This window comes from Pogona vitticeps, chromosome 6 (genome assembly GCF_051106095.1).
Source record: "Pogona vitticeps strain Pit_001003342236 chromosome 6, PviZW2.1, whole genome shotgun sequence".
Lineage (NCBI taxonomy): Eukaryota > Metazoa > Chordata > Lepidosauria > Squamata > Agamidae > Pogona > Pogona vitticeps.
Genome location: NC_135788.1, coordinates 62,365,936 through 62,390,838, shown reverse-complemented (window position 1 = coordinate 62,390,838; position 24,903 = coordinate 62,365,936). Strand labels below are relative to the sequence as shown.

Below are 24,903 nucleotides of genomic sequence, written 5' to 3'. Positions count from 1 at the left end.
GTGGCTGCAGTGATTTCCACCAGAGTTTCCATCTTGCAGTACCTTACCTTATAGTACACAAGACCTGTGGGGAGATTTTACAGGCCCTACAGTGTTAATGGGACTGTTTATTTCCAACTGGTAGGCTCACAAGTCACAATGTTGGTGCTCCACTTGTTCCAAATGTATAATATCCCAAGGCAGTCTACCGGCTCTCTTTCACCAGTCCCCATCCTTAGCTCCTGGCTTTTTGCTGTGCTAATATTGCACAAGCACAACACACGCAAAATAACTACATTGAGTTAGTGAGCACTGGCTCCAACTGGTGAGGGATGTCCATAATTCAAAGCCACATTAGAGACATAGAGAAAATGAAACATTCTCCTCCTCCAACGTCACTTGTCCTGAGAACCAGGGAAGGACAGCAGTTCCTTGATGCATAAGGTGATACCCTGAGGCCTGGGAGTCTACCTTATTACTGTTTAGCTTCATGGTCAAACTGGGCATACATTTTAAATTTTTGACAACAGCAACAGTTGAAAGCATGCAACTCATTCATTCCTCTAAACAAAGTGTGTCTGTCATAACACAATCATAACATTTTACAATATTGTAGCAGAGTTTTGCTACCCACATGGCTTTCTAAGTTTAGATCTTGAGTTCAGCATCCACTTTTTCAAGGTTTCCTAACATTTTCTCTCTAAATCTATCTAGACTATTATTTCAGCTGAAGATCACATTCTGAGAATCTTGCCGGCGCCCAGGGGTTGCTGAACTGCAATTCCCATTATCCGTCAACACTGGCATGCTAACTAGAGCAGATGAGAAACATAGTCCAGCAACATCTGGAGTTCCTTGCTCCTGTTCTAGAGCAAGCAAACAAACAAACATACACCTGCTGGATATTTTACAGTCCAACTTCTCTCGTAAGTATTTATCTTCACATATATAGCCTATCCTAGTGAAATCAAGCACAGCCACTGCAAACTAAGGGAACCACAAGACCTGAAGCAGAGCTTGAGCCTTCTTGTGTATTTAACTGTGATGCTTCAGAGCCCTCTGCAGCTTTCACAGAAATTAAGGCAACTTCTGGGAACAGGATGGTCTGTGTTTTACAACCCAGATCTGTTTCTACAGATTTGAAGTATGATCTGTTTCTCTTCCACCACATGTCTACAAATAGAAATAAAGAGAACAGAAGCCTCTGGACAGCCCTTCTTCAGTTCACAATGGGGCTTGTTTATGTGTCTCTAATCAGATTTCAGTAACCTTCTTCAGAGATGCTAACATCACACATCACACATCACACACACACACACACACACACACACACACACACACACACACACACACACACACACACACACACACACACACACACACACAGGTTTAGTAAGGGAAAATCAAAAGAACTCAATTATGGAGCAGCTTTCATGAAAAATTTACTTTGAGTGAGAGAAAGAATGGAAAGAGGGAGCTGGAAGGAAAGGAAGATTACACATTGTCAGCAGTCTTTATTGTCCAATTTTGGGTGTGAGAAAGAGTGAAAAGAATGATTAAATAAGTTCCTGTTCAACTATTGACTTGAATCAGAAGTGGTGGCAAGGAATTTGCTCACACAACATATGAAATTCCTGCCAAATAATATGCTTTTAAAAACAGCATTTTTAACAAGCACATCTGCTGGGAACTTGTGTCAGGGATCTGTTCTTTTTAGTCCTAGGTAGTGCTTATTATCGGACACAACTGGACTAAATGTCAATGGGAACTTTTACCTTTTTACCTAGTGCTTATTAATGAACTTTAGGTGCTTTTATAAAGAACAATGAGGATACAATACATTTCTGAATGTAAGGTCTACCAGTGACTATTGATAGTTGCCTGGGGGAAAAAGCCATTCATAGTCTTCCATTGACCTTTGGTGGAATAGTAGGGAAAAGGCTGAGGTGGACTCTAGCTACAGATCAGTGCCCACCCAATCACAATATCCATCAGTTAGAAAATCAGTTGGAAAATAGCCTTAGGGAAGAATAGAATATTTTAAGAGAGATTACAATTACACATCAGACCATATAAACTGTAAATAGAATCCTGCATTTAGTTTAAAGAAGCTGAATTAACAGAAAATATATCTGTATTGTGGGATTTACCAGTCTGACTTGATAAATGGAGGGACAAGTGTAAGAGGGAGATTTGTCTCCTTGGAGATAGTGGGAGAGAATCTATATATTTATAGAGATCATATTAAAATCCCAATCACTGAAACAAATCATTTCTGGAGACAGAAGCATTCAATGATTAAATAAATTATGGGGCACTAACATCTTGAAGTATATGACTCCTTAATATCAATTGGCAGGGCTATGTGCTCGAAAGGTATCCTTAATGTATCAGCTACTGAATAAGTAATACATTTTCTGATACAAATCCACAGCCCTTTGCAATTCAAATATTATTTTCATGCAGAATAGTTAATGTATTGAAATGATCTGCAATCACATCTTTGCCCTCCCTCCCTTTCTCTCACAATAATCATCATAGGCATCCTTCAGTCTCGAGAGACTATGGTAATATGCTCTGTATGGAGGACTTTGATGCTGTATGTGAAGCTGGATTGTCCTCTCCAGAGCACGAAGCCTGGGTAAAATAATATGGAGGATAGGCTGTTACCCAAGCAGCTTATCCCCCCTCTCCACGTCACTGAAATAGTCCAATGGAAAGGCAAGAGCCAATTCAACTGGTTCCAGCGATGTCGCAGGAGTTGCCAAAACAACACAAACTGCCTCTGGGACTGCAGTTCCGGATTTTGCCTGGAGGTTAACTCCTGGAGCCTTTTCCATCAGTGGAAGGTTTAGAAGGCAGTGGTACAAGGCAGGTACAAGGCAGTGGAGGTTTAGAATCGGAGTTTTCCTTTTCCTAGATGGGCTGCCTTCCCAGGCTATTGAACTCCACCTACCCGGGTGATAGCAGTAATCTAAAATAAAATAACCCCCTGCATTTAAGATCATTTTAGAAGTATTTCTTCAGGTTTTGTGTACTATTTCTGAACCATTCCTTTAAAAACATGATAAATTCTCAAAGAAAAGCAAAGGAATAATTTTTCAGGAATAATTATGGCACCAAGTGACACCAACTAGCACATCTGAACAAATGCTCCATTTGGATGAACCCAGTTTTCGTTAATTTGTTTCCCAACTCACTGGCTCTGTTAGTTATTTTGTTTTTGTTTTGTGCTGCTAAAGAAGCTGTATTTCTTGTTTAATTTATAGTTAATATTTTATTTTATAGTATGTGTGCACACACTGATGCATAAATGTGCTATTTCAAAATCCCTTTCTGGGAGAAAACTTGACTTGTTTAAAATATTTTATTATTTATTTTTATTTATTTTTTACGACATTGCATTCTACATCCTAGGCTGTCAGGTGGAGTACAACAATAAAACAATATAAAACCATGCATTATTTTAAAAACATTTAAAACCACTTAAAAATATTAAAAACTACATAAAATGTTAAGATCAACAACAATAAGGAAGCCCCTACAGCCTATTAAGACTATGATCCTTACTCCACGAAGGCCTTGATAATTGACCATATTTTAACCTGGCACACAAATGAGAACAGTGCTGGTGTGAGTCGAGCCTCTACCATAAATGAGGTGCTAGAGCCCCATATCTTCACACAGGCCAGAGGTTGTCAACTCCAGGTCCATGGCCCGGTGCCGGTCCGTGGCCTGAGCTGGACTGGGCCACAAAGACAGACCTCCCGCCTCCCGCACACACTCCCCTCCTCACAGCTGCTTTGCACACATGTGCACGTGCCAGCGCTGGTGTGAGTGCTCCCCCACCCCCTCATGCCTGCGTCCAAGTTCTCACGTGAAGGGATGGGTAGGCGCACAGGTGGTCGTGCAGGCACCCCTGCGCATGTGCAAAGGGGCAGGGGAGCGCTCATGCTGGCACACGGGTGCTCCCCCACCGCCCCACGCATTCGCCTGAGTGCCTGCGCACCTGCGTGAAGTGGTGGGTGGGCATGCAGGCAGGTGCTCCCACACTGCTTCGCACATGTGCCCAAGAGCACACGCGTACTCATACGCACCTGCAGGGGGGCCCACCTTCCTCGGAGGCTCAGCCAGTCCGCGGTCTCGAAAAGGTTGGGGATGTATCTCTCCACAGTGAATAGTTCTATAAACTTTTGATGTGCCCATCTAAAACAAAAACACCGATCCAAATCCTTGCTCATTTGGATTGCTCCTGTGTGCTTTTTTCTATGCATTTTTTAAATGGAATAACTAGATACACTGTAATGCATTTGCTTTATAGTTGGCTCCACAGTATTGTGCTATCTGTATGAGGGAATGTAGTCTCATTGAGATTCCTGTAGAAATTTGCAAGGTAGTATCACTAACTTAAACTCATGAGTAAAATGGAGCTGGATCATATTTATGTCATCAAATCCTGAAGGATAAATTGTTAGGCCAAATCTGTTCTCTGCAAATGTAAACAGTCTATTGATGCAATTTTGGTACTATATTATCATCCATGAACAAAAACAATTCTATGTATTTCACCCCCACCCATTCATGTATATAGCTGATCTGTCAAAAATAAAGGTGAGAAAAATGTTTCTTGCCCAAGCAAACAAAAATAAAATAAAATTAGTGAAAATGCACTGAATTACGGTAGACACCAGTTTTGTTCTGCTCATAGTACTGGCAGAAATCCTTCATTCTATTAGTATGCAGACATTAATTTACAAACAGATCTGAGGGAAGAACATAAAAAGCACAAGTAAAAGCAAGACAAATTTTCACACTGAATGAGGTGACAAGGTTCTTTGATGATATGTACCAGCCACTGTGACAGTGTTATTTGGAGATTAGTATGGGATCTTCTAAGCTTCAAATCCAGAGAACTGATGTGGTCAAATGGTTAAAGTTTGGGTTAGTGACTGGACTGATACCTGGGAGATTCAGATTCAAACCTTCATCAAACCATAAACCTGAGCCGGTACATTTTTCTTTCGTTTCTTTCCCTCTCTCCTACATTTTTCCCTCCCCCTTCCTCCCTTTGAAAGCCTCGTCATATTCTTTTCAAATGCCATGGATACCAGTGGTGTAGCTGCACTGTTCACCAATTCTCACCACACTACCATACCATCTTTTTTTTCTGATTGTATATGACTCTGACAGATTCCACTTATTTGTAGTGGTATATATATTGTGGCAGTTTAAATGCCATAAATGTTCAAGGAAGCACACTACATCTAACTTGATGAAGGTACTAAGACTTAGAAATCCCTATCCTCTTCATAGAAATACAATTCACACCCAACTCTATATACATGTACTCAGGTAAGTCCCACTGAGCTCAATGGAACTTGTTTCCAGGTGAGCGTGCATAGGGGCCATTTTACTTTACCAAGTGGCAGCTGGTGCCCATTTTATTTATTTCATATGGCATAGCAGAATATAGCATTATTGCACAAGACTTCAAAAAGACAATATAAAATGTAAAACATTAAAAGAATAAATTCTGCAATATTGTATTTTAAAACACACAATATGAATAGTGAATCATTGGTGAAATAAATTATGTATGAGCAGTTGCTAGAGTGACAAAGCTTAAGGTTGGGTAGCTACTGTACGTCATTTAACCATCGAACAGTAGTGCCCTCAGGATGATGTATTTCTTGCAGGGAGCCAGGGAACCTTCTAAGGGGGCATTCCACTGAAGTGTGATATAAGTTTGCGGGGTGTACCCATAGTCACAATTAGAATTGTTGGCCAGCCCCCATTTATGTTACCAATATATTTCCAATATTGGCACCTGCTAGTTTGAATCCAGTTAAGCACCGTCCAGTTTTTCCTTTAGAGATCAAAGCCATAAGGACATTATACTGGATCAGACACTACATTAAACAGATTTGGATTAGAAGTTGCTCACTCCTGATGCCATGCTATCTCAATGTCAAAGTCTTCTCTGACTAGCTGTTGTCCAAGTTTCCATGGTGGGTTCTGAGTTTTGAGGCTAAATATTTGATCATGGCAGTCCTCATGTATAGATAGTTGGTCTGTCTTGCATTTCTTCCACTACCTTTTTAAAGCTAATTGTCTTCTAAGGTGTGGGGTGGTATGTTAGATAGCACCGGTAGTCACTAGGAAGGCATCAGTTTAATAGTTCCTGGTATTAACCTCATAGTGTGGTTAAACTGGGTGTCCACCGCTTTTGTATGCACACTGTTTTGCCATACAGGGCTGCAATACTCAGCCACTGAACGTAGCAAGGCAAGAGCTGATATCCTAAGAACTGTGGCACTTGCTCCCCAGCCAGAGAGTTTGTGTAGAATATTGTTCCTGGTTTTCATTTTATCCATGTTTTTTCTTAAATGTTCCCTATAAGGGTCACTCCTAAATACTTTGAGTTACAGTTGATTGTTGGTGACATGGAAGGTACAGTAGCCAGTGGTACATGGAGCCAGGAGTGACAATCTACTACTGCCTGTTGCAGCTTCCCCCTTTTCTCTCCCCACCTCTTTTGTTTTCACACACTCACACAGAATATGGTGTGTTCAGGAAATGGGAGACACAAATGGAGCTGTGTCTCACACATATTAAGTAAAGAAGCAGGCCAGAGATGTCCTGTTTAGCATAACCGGAACCTGATACTGTATGTGACAAAACCCCATTTGGCTAATGTACAGCCATCTCTGACTTTACGTATAGCTCCCCTTTTTACTTCTGAGTAAGTGTCAAGTCCCATTCCAGATCAGAATTCTAGCATAGGTGTGGAATGGGAGCTTTGAACCTTCTACTCTGCTATCATCCCAATTTCTTTTTGGGACCTAAAGCAGCAAAACCAATCTGCTACATATGACAGTTTTGCAATGTATATTGTAGATGGCCCCCTCCCCCAATCTGCACAAGGAATAAAGTAAGAGGAAGGGTTAAAGCCCATCCCATATATGGTTTCCAATGCACACCAGGACTTCTGTTCTTGTTGTTATTGTTGTATGATGTCAAGTAGGTTCCAACTTGTGGTGGCCCTATGAGTGAGCAATCTCCAAAATGTTCTATCTTCAACAGCCCTGCTCAGCTCTTGGAAACTAAAGGCTATGACTTCCTTTATGGAGTTGTCAATCTCATATTTGGTTTTCCTCTTTTTCTGCTGCCTTCAACTTTTCCCAGCATTATTGTCTTTTCCATAGAATTCTGCTTTCTCATGATGTGTCCAAAGTAGGACAGCCTCAGTTTTGTCATTTTTCTCTCTAGAATTAATTGTTCAGGTTTGATTCAGTCTAGGACTTGCTTGTTCATCTTTCTGGTAGTCCAGGATATCTGCAAAACTTTCCTTGAGCAACACATTTCAAACAGCTTTCTGTTAGCATTCTTTACCATCCAGCTTTCACACCCATACATTGTGATCAGAAATACAATAGTGTGGATGATCTTGGCCTTAGTCTTCAGTGATACAGTACATCTCTATACCTCATAGTGTTTTCTAATTCCTTCATTGCTATCATTCTGAGTCTCAGTCTTTTTCTCATTTCTTGGCTGTATTCTCCATTCGGATTGATGATTGGACCAAGAGATTAAAAATCGCTAATTATTTCAGTTTCTTCATTGTCAGCATTAAAGTTGTGTAGTTTTGTAATCATGATTTTTTTGCTTAATGTTCAGCTGCAGTCCTGCTTTGGCACTTTCTTTTTTCACTTTCATTAAAAGTCATTTCACATCATTGTTGTTTTCTGCCAGTAAGATAGTGTCATCTATATATCTTAAATTATTGATGCTTCTACCATCTATTTTCACTCCTCCTTCATCTAAATCTATTTCAGCTTTCTGTATATGTTCTGCATACAGATTGAATTTATAAGGGGATAAAATGCACCCTTGTCTGACAACTTTGCCTATAGAAACCATTCTGTCTCCCCATATTTTGTCCTGATAGATTCTTCACATTGCAACAATCAGGTGCTGAAGCACACCCTTTTCTTTCAGAATAATCCATGGTTTTCCATGATCCACACAGTCAAAAGTTATTCAGTAGTCTATGTTATTGCAAAGTGCAGTGGTGTTATTGTACCAGCAGAACAAATCAACTTTCTAAAAGGCAATTCAAAAAATGGGAGCTGCCCAAACAAAGTCAAAATTTAGGTTGCCTCTGACCAGGAGGTGATTTCCTCTTTGAACTGTTATCATTCGACTGGTGTTGGGTGTCTTAATTGAAAGCGCTCAGGACTGGGACAAACACAACTGCTCCATGCTTTTGTAATGCTGAAATACTTTGAATATGTCTTTCAAAATTGTATGTTAATTTCCTAGATATACATGGCAAAATATACCCCTTTCTGGAGAACTGTCATTACATCACTTGAGGGTTTTTTTGTTAGTTTGTTTGTTTTTTGCTGGTAAGCTTGTTCCACACATGCTCAGTCTTATAATAAAGTCACTGTTTAATCCTTTTGAAAGGTCTTTTTTGAGGATCAGTATTTCAGCCCCTATAGCCTGGATTCCTTTAAAATATAAAAAAGGAGGTGTAACCTACCATCCTCTTTCAAGGACCCAATTATTTGACTCTCAGGATAACTTTTTAAGTCCTTCCTGGCTAAACAGGCATTTTTTAAAAAAGAATCCTGTCATAGTTTCCATCATTCATCCCATCTTGTCACTATACAATTGTCTGATAATTAAGAGAAAAAAACCTCTAAAAATGTTATATGCCATCAAGTGGCTTTCTGATGCATGGTGACTATATGAGGTAATCACCTCCCCAATGTCCTATTCATTAACAGCTCTGCTCAGATCTTGCAAACCAACAGCATTTCACATTAGGCTGTTCTCACTTCCTATCACTCCCCCCCTTCCTAGCAATATTGTCTTTCCTTTTTGGTTTTGCTTAGGTCTTGCAAACTAACAGCTATGGCTTCCATTATTGAGTCAACTCATCTCATGTGAGGTCTTCCTCTTCTCCTAATGCCACCTCTCCACTTTTCTTAGCAATATTGTCTTTTCTGATTAGCTCTGTATTTTCATTATATGTGCATGGTGGGATAACATCATTTACTGATTTTTGCTCTAGTGAGAGTTCAGGCTTTACTCGATTCAACACCCACTTTTCTGACTATCTGGGTGTCTGTGGTATCAGTAAGGCTCTCCTCCAACACCACATTTCAAATGAGCTGATTTTTGTCCCATCTTTCTTTCTTCCACATAGTATGGATGATTTTGACTTTGGTTTCCAGTGACAATCTTTGCTAATTCCAAGATTTGCCTCTTTTTTATTTTAAAAGGCAAGGGGAAAACTTTTGGAAAACAAACACACAACATGTTGCAATATATCAAGCACCTCATCCTTTTTGGAATCTAGCTTGAACATCAGGCATTTCTCATTCCATATAAGCTAAAAGCCTTTGTTGTCCAATATAGCTTTTCTTCCTTAGGTTGCCTAACCCAAGGATAGGGTTTGGAAACTGGAAGACAGCTTTCTAGTCTGCATTCTTCAGAGCTGGCATGGCAAGAAAACCTGAATAACTTCAAGCTGTCACAAATATCCCTGTTGGTCAATCAGCATTCCTAATCTAGGTTTAAATTTCCTTTTGATTTCTTGGATCTTCTGTAAGAAATCTCTTGTTTTCCCCCCTTTTTTATTCTCCACTATTTCTTTGTGTTGGTATTTATGATAGTTATCTTTGTCTCTATGTGACAGTCTCTGAAAAACTGCATTTAGGTTTCTGACCCCATTTCTCTCAACTTTTGCTTTTGCTTCTTGCCTGCCTTTTACAATTTTAAGTATTTCTTCTGTCATCCATCTAGAATTCTTTCCTTTTTACAACAGGAATTGGGGTTATTTGCATACTTCTCTAATAATATATCTAATTTCAATCCACAGTTATTTTGGTTCACTGTCAACTGAGTTTAGTAATGCAAATCTGTTCCTTATGTGGACTTTAAATTCATCAGGAATGTTGTTTAAATTATATTTGGGCACTACAATTCTTTTAGTGGTCTTCTTCAGCTTTATTCTAATGTTGGATGTTAACAGTTAATGACCAGTATCACAATCTACTCCTGTGCTTATTGTAGAGTAAAATGTGAGCAGAAAGTACATTTTAAAGTAACATGCATTTTGCAAACTAAGTTTAAATATGTTGTACAGTTTAGGGTTTCACATTTTACCTGCCCAGTCAATATTTCTGCCTCAAGATCAGTTATCAAGTGCTGCCCTGAAATAATGCATATACTGTATTATAGCAAATATCCAATGTGCTCAGAGAAGAAAATTCAAGTTTTCTTGACACTGTGATCTGCCATTGCCAGGCTATTTTCCTGACAAAAAAATACCACAGGTTGCTTCCAGACTGTCATAGGGCATCAGACTATCATAGTCCCCCCTCTGGCCCATCAAGAAACACCGGGAGCACTCCAATAGTACCGAAACCTCACCAGTCTCCATCTTCTGACTAAAGTTTAGACCTGTAATTCAGTGAAGGATAAATGAAAAAGATAACTCCTTTTGCAGTATAACTGTAACTTCTTTTAGTTATTTTATCATCACTAAATAATCCCTCTAAAGGGAGTCTCATATTGTTCAAGTATTGGCTTGGGCTGGGCCTCACGCTCTTTTGTGGGTGTTGAGTGTGATGAGATGGGTTTTTGAGATAAAGTCTTGTAAGGAATATGGGTTTTGTAATTAAGAAATGAGCAAGAGAGGTGTGATGAGATGGGTTTTTAAGTTAAAATCTTTTAAGGCATATGGGTTTTGTAATTATGAAGTGAGCCAGAGAGGTTCCATTTTGTTTCTTTGTATATAGTATCTGTGCTATGCTGACAAATTGTTTTCTAGGCGAGCAGAGAGAATGTTATTCTGAAGGCCTGAGAAAGGACTGTGTGATTAGATAGATGGGAATTGTTGTGACTCTTTGAGAAACCACCGTAAACCCAAATAACATCTGCTGTGTATGAGAAAGAATTCATGTGATGTAACAGGACTGTTTGCCTAGTAACGAACTCTGATTGGATGACATCGTGGGAAGGTGCATTAGGCCCTTGCCAGTTACTCTTGAAAAAGGAACTTTTTCTCTATAGACTTTGTCTTTCCAAGACCGACCTTTCAGTGATTCGTGACCTACACTTCAGCCATATGGGACTTACCCTGATGTCTTTACAGAGAGTTTGGTGGCCTACCTACATGGACTGGTTTCTATGCTTTGCTGGATTACTTTTGGACTTATGGGATTTTTCCTAAGGACTGTGTATTACTATTTTCTATGGACTGTTCTATGGAATATTCTTTATGGACTTCTTTTCTTGGAATACTCCATATGGACTATGCTCTTGTAATTTTGTAAGGACTATGGTATATTTACTGGATTTTTCTTTTCTAAGGACTATGGGACATATAATGGATTTTTACTTTTGTTTAGGGGTTTTTATTCTATAGGATCACTGAGGACTATAGCCTTTTTATAACATACTTGGATTATTTTATTTTACTAATGATTTCCTGGACTGGAACTGTTTTGATTCTTGTCAATGGCTTTTTGTATTTTTAATAAGGTTTTTTTGAATACTTTTCTATTTTTCATGTTTTCTTTGCCTCACTACATCTGTGTAACTAAACAGCACAATGCTAGTTTATTTGTTTTGGTTTAATTTGGCTTTGAATATTTAGTAACATGCTTTTTCTTTAATAAAATAAAGATTATAAAACTCATTTGGTTTCCTGAACAGTACACTTGTCATAGGGTCATCTGAGAGTGCTGCCTCGGCCTAGCTTACTTAGAGTCCTGTCAGTGGTGCAAGTTAAGTCTAAGGACTACAAAGCCCACTTGACCTTTTCACAATAATATCTGAGAGTACCAGGGTGTTCTTATGTGGGCAGACCTGTGAGAAGGAGTGTTGTAGCATGGCTGGCTGAATTTGGACTCTTCAGCCCATTTTAGCATGTGCAAACTCCTGATTGCTCTCTGCCCAAGCTTACACGTGTGTTTTCGAACCCGTGTTCGCGACATGGTGGCAGCTGCGCGATGGACCACGTGCTGGGTTTTGTAGTACCTCAGGATGACCAATCTTTGTTCTATCTAACAGCTTGAGTGACTCTGATCCACAAGCTAAGTTTTGATTGCAGTGGGACACTGAGGCTTCAAGGAGCTAGGTGCTTCCCTGGGTGTAAACAGTAATTTCCTAGGAAACGCTGTTTGCCAGCAGTTAGATCTAAAGGCTGTGGTGAGAGGTGTTAAATCTTCAGGCTGTGGTAATGTGTGTTAGAATCTGGGGTGCTCTTTTAAGAAAGAGATTCCCAGTGAGACAAGCAAACTGTTAGGAAACAATTGGATTTAATCAATAGGCATGTGCAGGTTGTTACAACGTTGTAGTGATGAAATTCCAAGATGCATGTCCTTTATTTTTGGAGTGCTTGCACCCAAGTTGAGCAGGTCATTTCACAATCTTAGGATTGCATAAATGACTCTGACTACATTGTTTTGGAACTTGCATCCAGGTTTTTTGTTTTTGTTTTTGGCCTAAGTGTACTCCTATAATCTTAGGATTTGCCGGAGCACCTGGCCGTGTTCCAGACTAGCTCTGGGTCTCCCCACTACGATCTTAGGATCTGTCAGGAGTACCTAGTTGCATCTGGCTTGGCCTAGAGTCATGCCCTATGATCTTAGAGGTATCTATCTGCACCCAGTTCAGTCATTGATCATCTCTGTAACTTTAGGGTTCACAGAGTGATCACAGTTTTTCTTTTCTCTTCCTTTTGGATTTTTCAGTATTTTGGTTTGGCAGCTGTCTGTCTTCTCACAGATCTTAGGGTCACAGAAGGGACAGCAGTTGGTCAGAAGTACAGAAGAGATTTTTAATTTTATTTTGGTTTGGCAGCTGTTTGTTCTCTCGCCTATCTTAGGATAGCAGAAGGGACAGCAGTTGGTCAAAAGTGCAGAAGAGATTTTTAATTTTATTTTGGTTTGGCAGCTGTTTGCTCTCTCGCCTATCTTAGGATAGCATAGGGACAGCAGTTGGTCAGAAGTGCAGAGGAGATTTTTAAATTTTTTCTCTCCTTTTTGTTTGTTTTTGCTGACTTAGCCTAGGCTAAATTGCCAGCAGAAGATGGAGGAGAAAAACCAGTCAGATACCGTGGATATACTCTTGGAAGTGGCTTCGGGATTTTTTGAGCAAGCCAAGCAGAAAATTAGGGAAAGAGATTTCCTGATACGTGAGCTTTATCAGGAAAACATCCTTTTAAAACGTTTTCTTAGCACAGAACCTGGCTTGATGCAAAGGTTTTTCCAAGTTCAGCAGGGTTCCTTTGGGGATTACTGCAACGAGACGCTCCAAACAATTGGGAGCGATCCTGAGATGCAAGATACTTGTGTGGAAAGAGTTAACGAGGCCCAGTGGAATGCTAAGGAGCATTCCAGAGAAGACAGCGATTCATCGCCCGTCCAAACAAAGGATTTACAGGCCCTGGAGCCGCGCGCAGAGAAAGGAATGCAGGAGAAAGTTTGCCGCGAAGGGAACTTGAGGAAATCAGCATCGAACGACGCAAGGGAAAACTGCAGTGCTCCAGAGAACTACAGTGCATTGGAATTCAGCTCAGAACCATCTTCAGCTCCTTTTCAGAGCATAGGACAGGTGAGAAGTTCTGAAATAATTCGGGATGAGACTATGGGTTTGCCAGGACTTGTGTCAGCAGATCTTGATGCATGTCAGATCTCAAACAACCCCCCCTTCTCTTAGCCCAGAGGGAACAGCGAAAGCAGACCCTGTTAGGTTGGCAGAGACCCCGTGTACTTTATGGCAGTTCGGAAGTAAAGAAATATACCAAGGGGGTGGCCTAGAGAGATCTGCGCATGCGTCGACGAAGCTAGACGCCTTTACATCGCCCTCCAGGAAACTTACAGATAAAACTATAATACAACCAAACAATTGAAAGATAAGCCTGAAGGAACTTTTGAGGAAGTTCCGGAAACTCAGCTACAAACTTTCCCTTGACTTGGTGAGTTTTTCCTTGCTAATTACAAGCAATAATACTCACCGCGAAAACAACAAAACAACATAACAAGCATAATGGCGACAAAACGTGAAGTTAAAGAACTGTCGGAGTTGATAACTAATATGGAGAAAAATATTAGACAAGACCTAAAAACGCTTCAATCTAAGTTTGGGCAATTAGTGGAAGAGGTTAAAACAGCAAGGTCAGCTGCAGATAGTGCTGTGAAAAAAAGTGAAAACAACGAGAAAGAAATACAGCAATTAAAAAAAAGGCTGGCCATATTATCAGACCGCCAAAGGCGAAAGAATTTAAGACTTTCAGGAGTAACAGAAGACATTGCTGCAGGAGACCTTGGGAAGACTGTAATTGCTTTTTTTCAGGAACATGGCATAAATATAACAGATGAGGACATTGAACGCACTCACCGATCTCTGAAACCGAAACCAAAGCCTGGAGCCAGGCCTAGAGACATTATAATAGCTTTTTCAAGAGAGAAAACGCAGAACTATGTTTGGAACAAACTCAGGAAAATTAAAGACTTACAACTTCAGGGACAGAAGATATTCCCTCGCCCTGACTTATCACCAGAAACCATGAATGAAAGAAGACTTATGAAACCCTTTGCACAGAAGTTGCATGAGAATGGTGTTTTATTTTCCTGGGGTTATCCAGCCAATATTTTAATTTTTAAAGATGGAAAACTCTTGAAAGCTAGCAACCCAGCAGAGGCGGAGAAGTTACTATACAGACTTAACATACAACGTACTACTCAGCAGGCCGAAGAAGAGAAGGAGGGAGGAGAAGAAGAAGAAGAAGAAGATTGAGGGAATTTATATGTGACTGTAAATATGAATAAGCTTCCTTCAGGAATGTAAAATTTATACCACGTGAAAATAGTTTTTTTTTTGTTTTTGGTTAGTGTTGGTTGAAAAGAATGAAATTTTTTGGGGGGGGGGAGTATGTGGGTAGACAGATCTCCACGTATAGAGACGAAAATGGGGGGATATAGTATCCTTACCCAACTCCTTGGGAAGGGGTTATTTTTGGGCTATGGGGGAGGGAAAGACCATCAAAAAATAGTAAATAATAGGGGCACACCAGGGGGAGTTGAGATAGACAAAAAATGGGGAGGATAATTAAAGTACTCTCCTTAAATGTGAATGGTTTGGCCTCAGATCTGAAACGTTATAGATTAAATAAGATGATAAAGGATCAAGGGGTTGATATTCTGTGTTTGCAGGAAACGCATAAGAGTAAGAGAGACGTAAGACCTTTGATGAAGTCTTCTGACTGGAGTTTGCAGATAGAGTCAAGGGGAACAAACAAAGCAAGGGGTGTGGCTATTCTCTTGCACTCTAGAATGAATATAGATGTTTTGGAACAATGTAAAGATAGAGATGGAAGATTTATTTTTGTGAAATTCAGGATGAATGGAAAGAAGTATACTTTGGCATGTATTTATGCACCTAACAAAGGACAAACCCTATTTTTGAACCGAACCTTTCAAAGATTGCAGTCATTTTATGAAGGAGACTTGTTAATTGCAGGGGATTTGAATAATGATATTAGGGAAAATAAGAAATTAAACTTAAAAAAATGGAAACTTAAAGAGGTATTTAGTCTCCTGCAGGATGAAAAGCATCCTACCTTTTACTCAAAAAGGTATAAAAAGTTTTCCTGTATTGATCATATCTTAGTGAAAGAAACTAACGATATGGAAGTTAATAGTGTGGAAACAGGAGCTATATGGATTTCAGATCACGCACCATTACTTGTAGAGATTGGTTTGGAGGAGGAACAGAAAGTTAGAAGGTGGAGGTTTAACTCTAGGATATTTTTGCAACAAAAGGATAGAGAGGATTTAATAAGAGGGATACAAAAATATTTTAAAGAAAATAAAGGATCTGCGGAGGAAGATATAATTTGGGATGCTGCAAAGGCAGTAATCAGGGGAATATGTATTTCTAAAGAAATTCATTTTAGAAGAAAGGTGAATTTTAAAAGGGAACAAAAATTAAAGGAGATAGTTGAATTACAAAGAAGATTACAGGTGAAGTTTGAAAGACAAATACAGGAACAGTTGAATAGGGTGAAAGAGGAGCTGCAAGAGTTAGATAATTTGTTTTTGTGGAAAAAAGATTTATTGGTGAGGAATGAGTATCAGAGAATAAATATAAACTCGATGAAAAGATTGGCAAACTATTTGAAGAAAAGAAAGGAAAAACAAAAGATAGGGTGCATGAAAAATGAAACGGGAAGTAAGGTGTTTAAAGACAAACAAATAAGGGAGATCTTTGAAGATTTTTATAGTAAGTTATTTAAAGTAAATGAAGAGAAACAATTTGAAGAAGCTATTGTGAACAAAATTAAGAAACAAGATTTAGCAATTTTAAATGAAGAAATCACACAACAAGAAATCTTGACAGTTATTAAAAATTTAAAAAGTAGGAAATCACCAGGCTTAGATGGTTTTACATCAGAATTTTATAAAATGGTGGGGCCTTTAATAGTTCCAGAAATGCAGAGTTTGTTTAACAAGATAATGAAGGGAGGGAGAGCCCCTGAATCATGGAGGAAAACAGAAATTATGATAATCTTGAAACAATCGAGAGACCCGACGGACCCCAACTCTTATAGGCCTATTAGTTTAACAAACCAGGATTATAAAATTTTTGCAAAAATTTTAGCAAATAGATTAGAGAAAACACTCCCAAGATTAATAGGAGAGGATCAATATGGTTTTGTTAAAGGGAGATATATTGGACACCCTATAAGGAATGTGATTAATACTCTACATCACGGAAACAGTGAAGGAAGATTTGCCCTTTTAAAATTAGATGTATATAAGGCATTTGACACTCTAAGTCATGGGTATTTATTTCAAGTACTAAGTAAATTTGGATTTGACGGTCCCTTTTTGATAGCATTAAAAGAAATTTATAGAGAAGGGAAGGCAATGATTAAAGTTAATGATAATTATACAAAAGAAATTTTGCTCCAGAGAGGAGTGAAGCAGGGATGTCCCTTATCCCCAATGCTGTTTGTGTTATCTATGGAACCCTTAGCCGAAAAAATTAGAAGTAGTAGTAAAATAAGAGGATATACAGTAGGGAAAGAGGTAATTAAATTAAATCTGTATGCGGATGATATAATATTGGTGTTACAAAATCCTCTTGATGCAATAAGAGAACTACTGATAATTTTAGAAGAGTTTAAAGAATATTCAGGTTTAGGAGTAAATATTTCGAAATCAGAAATAATGTTTAAAAGGATAGATTTAAAGGAACAAAAAGAAATAGCAAAGCTGACAGGTATGAAATTAGGAATTAGGAGATTAAAGTATTTAGGTATAACAATAACAAAAAGTATTAAAAATTTGATGGGAACTAATTATAAAATAACTTGGAGAAGGATACAGGAAAAACTAAACGAATGGGATAATAGATATATAAGTATTTTAGGGAAAATAAGGGCAATAAAAATGTTTATAATACCAAAGATGTTATATCTATTTCAGGTACTCCCGGAGTACATCCCAAAAAAACAATTAGCTGTATGGGATCAAGAATTAAAAAATTGGGTTTTTGGGAAGAAGAAAGCTAGAATAGTAAAGAGGGTAATATATTCACCACAGGAAGATTTAGGGTGGGGTCTCCCACATTTGGAAAGCTATTACGAAGCTTTTCAAATAAAAATGCTATTGGAATTAGATGGGAAAAGTGTGGAGAAATGGGTAAGATGGGAGGATATAATAAATAAAGGAGTAGGTAAATTTGGAATATTTACACAGAAGGTTAAAAACGACATTAAAAATACAATAGGCCCAAGACAGACAGCACTAACAATATGGGGGGAAAGGCAACTTAATTGGATGCCAAGTCTTTCCAAATGGACCCCACTAGAATCTCTAGGTGAGGATTTGAAAATTGAGAAAACTTTTTGGAAGAAACTAAAAGAAACTGGCTATTATAGAGTGAAGGATTTATATAACCCTCAGGGGACACAGATTCCGGCACAAAATGTAGTAGGACAAGTTGGAAGACAATACTGGTTACAGACTATGGCTTTATATAATATTTTGAAACAGAGAAGGTATTCTGGAATACTAAATAAAGAGGATACCCCGTTAGAAAAACTATATAATAATAAAGAGGATAATAAGAAGGGTATTGCAAGGAAGTTGTACAACTTGATAAATACAGATAAAGATTATATGATTGGGACAATACAAACGAAGTGGGAAAGAGAAATGACATTGTCAGCATACGAAATAGATGGGTTAATGGAAGGCATATTGGAAATCAAAATGGATAAATTTAGAGAATTGGAGATGAAATTAATATTGAAATGGTATAGGACACCCCCTCAGTTGTCTTATATGATAAAAGGTTTGAATTCAAGTTGCTGGCATTGTAAGAGGAGTAAGGGATATTATGCACATCTTTGGTGCGAATGCCCTAAGGTTATTGAATTTTGGCAGCTGATTTTAGAAAAGGTGAACGCCGTGTGTAATATTAAATTGCAGCTGACTGGGAAAATCTTGTTTATGGGAGTTCTGGGGAATAATAAAGTAAAAAAACCTAAACAGAATTTATTTAAAGCTATGATTATAGCAGCACATGCAGTAATAGCTTATGGGTGGAAGGATGCATCAAAATGGACTTTGGAAAGATGGAATTGGTATTTATATGAATGGATTCAATCAGACATACTGTCGATTTTGACACAGGATAAGGTATGGGAAGAAAAAACATTAGAGATAAGAAAGAAATGGTCGGGATATGTAAGATGGGTAAGAGAAGGGGGGGCCAATAATGTTATATTGGTTAAACTCCAAAAGGTGTGCTCATGGTTGCAGATTTAAAATTAAATGGTCTTTTTTTGGGGGGGGGGTGGGATAAGGGGGTAGAAATAAATAGGAAAATGATGACTATGTAAAGATAAGAGAAATGGTTATGTATGGATATGTTAATTAAAAAATTAAAAATAATAATAATAAAAAAAAAAAAACCAAGGGGGTGGCCTACTCAAGGTACCGGAAAAGTCAGCTGAGAAAGCTGGAGGAGTGAAGGTTTTCTCAGAGTCTTTGCCAAGTGCCATAGGAGGTGATAGTGGAGCAGTTTTGCATGTGCAAACTCCTGATTGCTCTCTGCCCAAGCTTACACGTGTGTTTTCGAACCCGTGTTCGCGACAAGAGGTTCCATCTTATTCTCTGTATAAAGTATCTGTATAATATTGACATGTTATGCTGACAGGTTGTTTTCTAAGTGAGCAGGAAAGAAGGTTATTTTGAAAGCCTGAGAAAGGACTCTGGGTGATAAGAGAGATGGTTTTTGTTGTGACTCTTCACTAAAATACTGTAGCCCAAATAACACCTGGTGTTGATGAGAAATAAGTCATGTGGTACAACTGGAATGTTTGCCTGGTAATAGACTCTGATTGGATGACATCGTGGGAAAGTACGATAAGCCTTGCCAGTTACTCTTGAAAAAGGAACTTTTTGCCTATGGACATTGTCTTTTCAAGACCCACTCTTCATTCATTCGTGACACATTGGGACTAACCTTTACTATCCTGGATTACCCTTGGACTTATGGGCTTTTTCCTAAGGACTATGCATGGACTATTTCCTATGGACTGTTACCTATGGAATACTCTTTATGAACTTCTTTTCTTGAAATACTTCATATGGACTATACTCTTGGACTTTTCTAAGGACAATGGGACTTTTACTGAATTTTTCTTTTTAGTACAGGATTTTTGTTCTACAGGATCACTGAGGACTATAGCCTTTTTATAACCTACTTGGCTTATTTTGTTTTTACTAATGAATTACTGGACTGGAACTGTTTTTATTCTTTTTGGCTTTTTGTGTTTTTGTAAGGTTTTTGAACACTTTTCTATTTTTCATGTTTTCTTTGCCTCACTACATCTTGGTAACTAACCAGCACAATGCTAGTTTATTTGCTTTGGTTTAATTTGGCTTTGATACTTAGAAACATGCTTATTCTTTAATAAATTAAAGATTATAAAACTCAATTGGTTTTCTGAACAGTACACTTGTCATAGGGTCATCTGAGAGTGCTGCCTCGGCCTAGCTTACTTAGAGTCCTACCTGTGGTGCAAGATAAGTCTCAGGACTACAAAGCCCACATGGTTTTATTTCAGTAATAGAGAAAGGGCACAAGGGCATCTTATGTGGGCAGACTTGTAAGAGGGAGTGTTGTAGCATGGCTAGCTGAGTTTGGACTCACTCAGCCCACTTTAGCATGTGCAAACTCCTGATTGCTCTCTGTCCAGGCTTACACGTGTGTTTTCGAACCCGTGTTCGCTGACATTGAGATCAAGTGGCAGAAGTGAGTATGTTTTGTACAGTAGATAAGTAGCAACATTCAGTCATTTTCAAACAACTACAATTTATCTAGTTCTTTCTGCTTCTGAGCACCCAAAACTAGGTCTTGCTCAACCCACAAGCCACATCTTTCACATCACATTGACAATCCTTGTTCAATCATCACAGACTGACATATTTCAAGGCACCTGTATAACAAGGCTACGGGCTCACCATTCACTTTCAATTAAGTGGGCTGCCATAAACCCTTATGCCAAATAAAGCTGCATAGTTGATAAGATACTACAAACTCTTCCAGTTTTGTAGTGCTACCTTAGAAGTTACAAGGCACCTGGGGAGCTAGAAGGGGGAAAGTATTCCACACACCTCTTTTTAAATTTGTGGGAACAATGAACCATTAATAAACTGCCACTATAGAAGTGAATAGCAGATATGTCAAATCCAGCTGCCTGAGGCAAAAGACATCCCCATTCCAAGCAAAATAAAATCTAGCCAATGAAGAAAAAGGCAGGCTATAAATATTTTAAATAAATGAAAGATTGGGAGCTGTGAATCTTACTCAACAGAGAGGACTGCATGGCATTCTCTACTGAACTTAAAGGCAGCAGGCTAGTTTAGGGGAAGACAAGAGAGGCTGTGTACCATACAGAGGTCAGTCTGCTGACAGAGGGAACTAGCTCAGGAGGAATAGCTGGCAGAATCACGGTGCGATCACCTAAGGCAATTGCCTCACTCTGGTTAATGGTAGGGAGAGCTTTGATTAGCAGTTAGACAGGACTGAACAAAGCCACAGGAGGGAAAAAAGTTTCAAAATCTTATCTTTCTGGTTACCAGCTCTCAGGGCACAGCTGATGTCTTGGGGAATTGCTGTAATTCCCTAGGTTTCCAGGTGGAGAGACAGATCTCAGGCAAGTGATGCTCGAGGAGGAAAAAGCCCAACTTTTTATCTCTGGTAGCTTTAAAGTCTGGATACCTGTTCCCACTTATTCCCAGTTGGCACCAGGGCTCACTGGCTCAGTGCAAACACGTCTCAATGGATGTTGTACTTGTGCAATGGTGGGATATAAACACCCCAGGAGTGTGAGAAGGAGTCTGAGAAGAAACCCAGTAAGTGCACGTGCTTTGGCCCATCTTGCCCTTTGAAGTGGAGTCACCACCACTACCACTCATGAACATTCTTGTTTCACATCCTCTCTCAACAATGGCACAAAGGACCGAAAGCTCGGCTGATGGGGAGCTTTCCACAACTCCCAGCAGCAGTGCTGGACCTGAAGAAAAAAAAAGCTCTCTCTGTCATAGAGGTCTAAAAGGAACACTAATGGTGGCAGCCCTGTGGCATTGCAGGGATTTGCCATCTTGTCTCTTTTTGGGGCCTGAAATCTGAGAGAATGGAATGCTGCTGACCTGGCAAGCCTAGTTATCTTCTTGGCACAAACTGAGGTTATTCACTGTCCCAAACAAATGTTATGATTTAAAAATAATAATAATAAAGGTATGGCCCTCGTTCTTTGTTTCATTGTCCCTCTTGTTTGTGACAGTCAATACTTCTGCAATTCTGGCAAATTATCTATTAACTTCCTTAAACCCCCCCCCCAAATATTTGCTCATTTCACAACATAATTCAAATAATAAAACTCTGAAAGCAATCTAAGAAATGCATTGTCTTGTATCCCTTTCAGTATCACCCCAATCTCTGGCTGCACAATTTACAACACAATTTGAACCCACTTTCTGGAAAGATCATTTGTTTGCATTTGTATGTATCCGCTGTATTTTGTTATTATTCCCTTGCTGCTTGTTGTGCATACATGCATGCATTTAGAAAGGTGAAAATGAAGGCTTATCAATCCTGTTCACACACAGGCTCCATCTTGAGCATAGTGTTTAAAAGAAACTGCCCCATTAGAAATAGATTCAATGCCATCTGTGCTATATCTAGTGTTTGTCTGCAACAGCCTAGCAACTCTCTTTTCACTTCCAATTAGTTGTAAGCCTTTGTGTGTGTGTGTGTGTTCATGCTCATCCTTGCCTATCTCAAAACCCTCTCTTATTGACAAAACAAGAACGCAGGAGGCAGAATGACACCAGGCATGTTAAGTGCTGCCATGTCACACACACGCAGAGGAGCACAGATGGGGCCATCAGCTGCAGCAGGTGCTGTGAAGATAGATCACAACTCAAGCACAGAATCATTGTGAATCATCTCTATGGATCTATTGTCTAGGGGCATCTAACTCTGTCACATGCTGCCTAAAGCTGAGATGGTGGCAACAGGAACTAATTGAATCTTTGCTTTTCATTAGGAAATGACAGTGTTGGCCTTCCATTCCTGCTTCGTTTAATGATGATGTGGTACTCACATAAAGTTTGCACCACTGGCTCCATCTACAATCTGAATATGCTTTAGAGCTTTTAGAGCAAATACTGATTGTTTGCTCCTCCCCCTCCCCACCCCAGCTTCTTCCTAAGAGGACCCCCACTTATTTTTATTGAAAAGCAGCCAGGCTCTGAGAGTGGCTACTGCCTACTACTATTGCTGTAGCTATCATATGGACAGTGGTTTGGCCTGCTTTAAGTAATGTGATTACCAGAAAAACTCCTCTGCAACACTGTTGTGTGCTGATGGGAACACATATGGGCAAAGAGTTACCATGTCTAATGGATTTAATAGTGCAAAATAATATATATTTGAGTATATAGTAGCAAGTTGTGTTTGTGAAATTGCATATTAATAAATGAAGTTTAAAAATTAATAAAAGGGATGATATAGATCAAATACATTAAAATATTTTTGAAGTGTGCTATTGTCCTAAACACTCTTGCTGAAAAAAGTAATCACACCTACTTTCACATAGAAATGTATTGTATACCCTTGCACTGCTACTGATTTCATGGGTGACATACCTGTATGGTGCAAGCCACATTATTCAGGTAAATGAGAGATTCAGTTTTAAAATATTCATTAAATTCACTAAACAAAACACTTCTTAAAAACACTTTCAACTTTCTATTTTTAAATTACTACAGCCACTTCTCTTCCTTTGCAAATTGGGACCTTAGAAAACCATTGTTTGCAACCCAGTTTTAAGTTACAAGAATACAAATAATTTCCTCTGCCAGATGGTGTCCCCTCCACAAAAAAGACGCTTCCTCTTTATCTTTTTTGTCTTCAAACCCTATTCCATGACTTGAGCAAACAGTGAAAATAGGCCTGAAATCTGCAATAGAAGAATAATAGTTTATAGTGATGGAGAGTGGACTGTAGAGGTGGGTCCTTGTGTCTATAGTGCTTATGATTCTTCCCATACAGACCACTATGATGAGCCTCTGCTAGGCACAGTAATGGCAATGCCTTCACAACCTGAATCAAGCGAAGTAGAGTATAGACAGAAAAGTGGAGTGCTAGAAGACAAGACTGGTTGTCAAAGGGTTCCTGCAGAAGTATGGAGAAGACTTTGATGAGGCCTTTGCTCCTGTTGAGGAACACAGCACCATAAGAATGCTTCTGAGTGTAGCAGCCTCAGGACAGATGCAAGTCAAGCAGCTAGATGTCAAGACTACATTTCTATCATGGAGAGATATGCAGAGGAGCTGTATATAGAACAGCTGCTGGGCTTCATCAACCAGAAGCATTCTGATTTTGTCTGCAAAACAAATAAAGGCTTACAGTATATGAGCTGAAGCAGGCTGCTCAGGCCTGAAACAATTAACTGAGGATTACGTTGTTGCAACAAGGTTTCAAGCAAGATGATGTAGATCAGTGTCTGTATACTAAAAGCGGAAATGGACATTTAACCTTTATCTTCGCTGTGCTAGTTGTAGCTACACAAAGGAAACAAGAGCACAAAGAGGTTGTATACCACCTTAACAATGAGGTACAGATAGAGGAGTAGATAGATACTATAAAGGTACTGTGGATTTTAAGCTTTCCTATTCTTGTCAGTTAAATTAGCTTCAAAAAGAGGAAATAATTTATTATTTACTTTGTTCCTCTGATTTCTATCTTTAGATTCTAGAAACATCTCCTTAAGATTACCATAATTAGAGATTTCAGAGATTTCAGATATGCACTAAACTTGCATGCAATATCATGACAGTGAAATGAACCTCTAAAGGTGTTCAAGAGCACGGTGAATTATCAGGCAATGTCAATATACTTAAGATGAACATTCCCCCCCCCAGCTAATGTATGTTTTAAGTGGGATTCTTTTTTATATTTTCTATGGTTCCGGCACTCCTTCTTTAAGAGATCGGAAATAAGCCTGCTTGATTGGTTAGAGCTCCCCCCCCCGCAATCCAGGGCTTGTGAAGGACTCCTTCAAGCAGGAGGGAAAGGCTTAAGGAGAGAAAGAACATGTGACTTCAAATGTATGTACACAATGGAGGGAGCAAGGTGTGTGTGTGTGTGTGTGTGTGTGTGTGTGAGAGAGAGAGAGAGAGAGAGAGAGAGAGAGAGAGAGAGAGGGAGGGAGGGAGGGAGGGAAAGCTCCAGTGGGGGAAAGGAACACATGACTTCATCAGAACTTTCAATGATACAAACACTTTTTTATTGAATAATAACCATTAACTCTAGTAAATG

The 24,903-nt window shown here is 39.1% G+C and overlaps 1 long non-coding RNA gene across 1 annotated transcript; it reads left to right on the top strand.

Annotated features, from left to right (window-relative positions):
• The first annotated feature begins 3,999 nt into the window (after positions 1–3,999).
• Positions 4,000–24,520, top strand: LOC140708327 (uncharacterized). The gene is made up of 2 exons (XR_012088429.2): positions 4,000–10,689; positions 19,170–24,520. It is a non-coding gene; the product is annotated as an uncharacterized LOC140708327 (long non-coding RNA).
• The last annotated feature ends 383 nt before the right edge of the window (positions 24,521–24,903 follow it).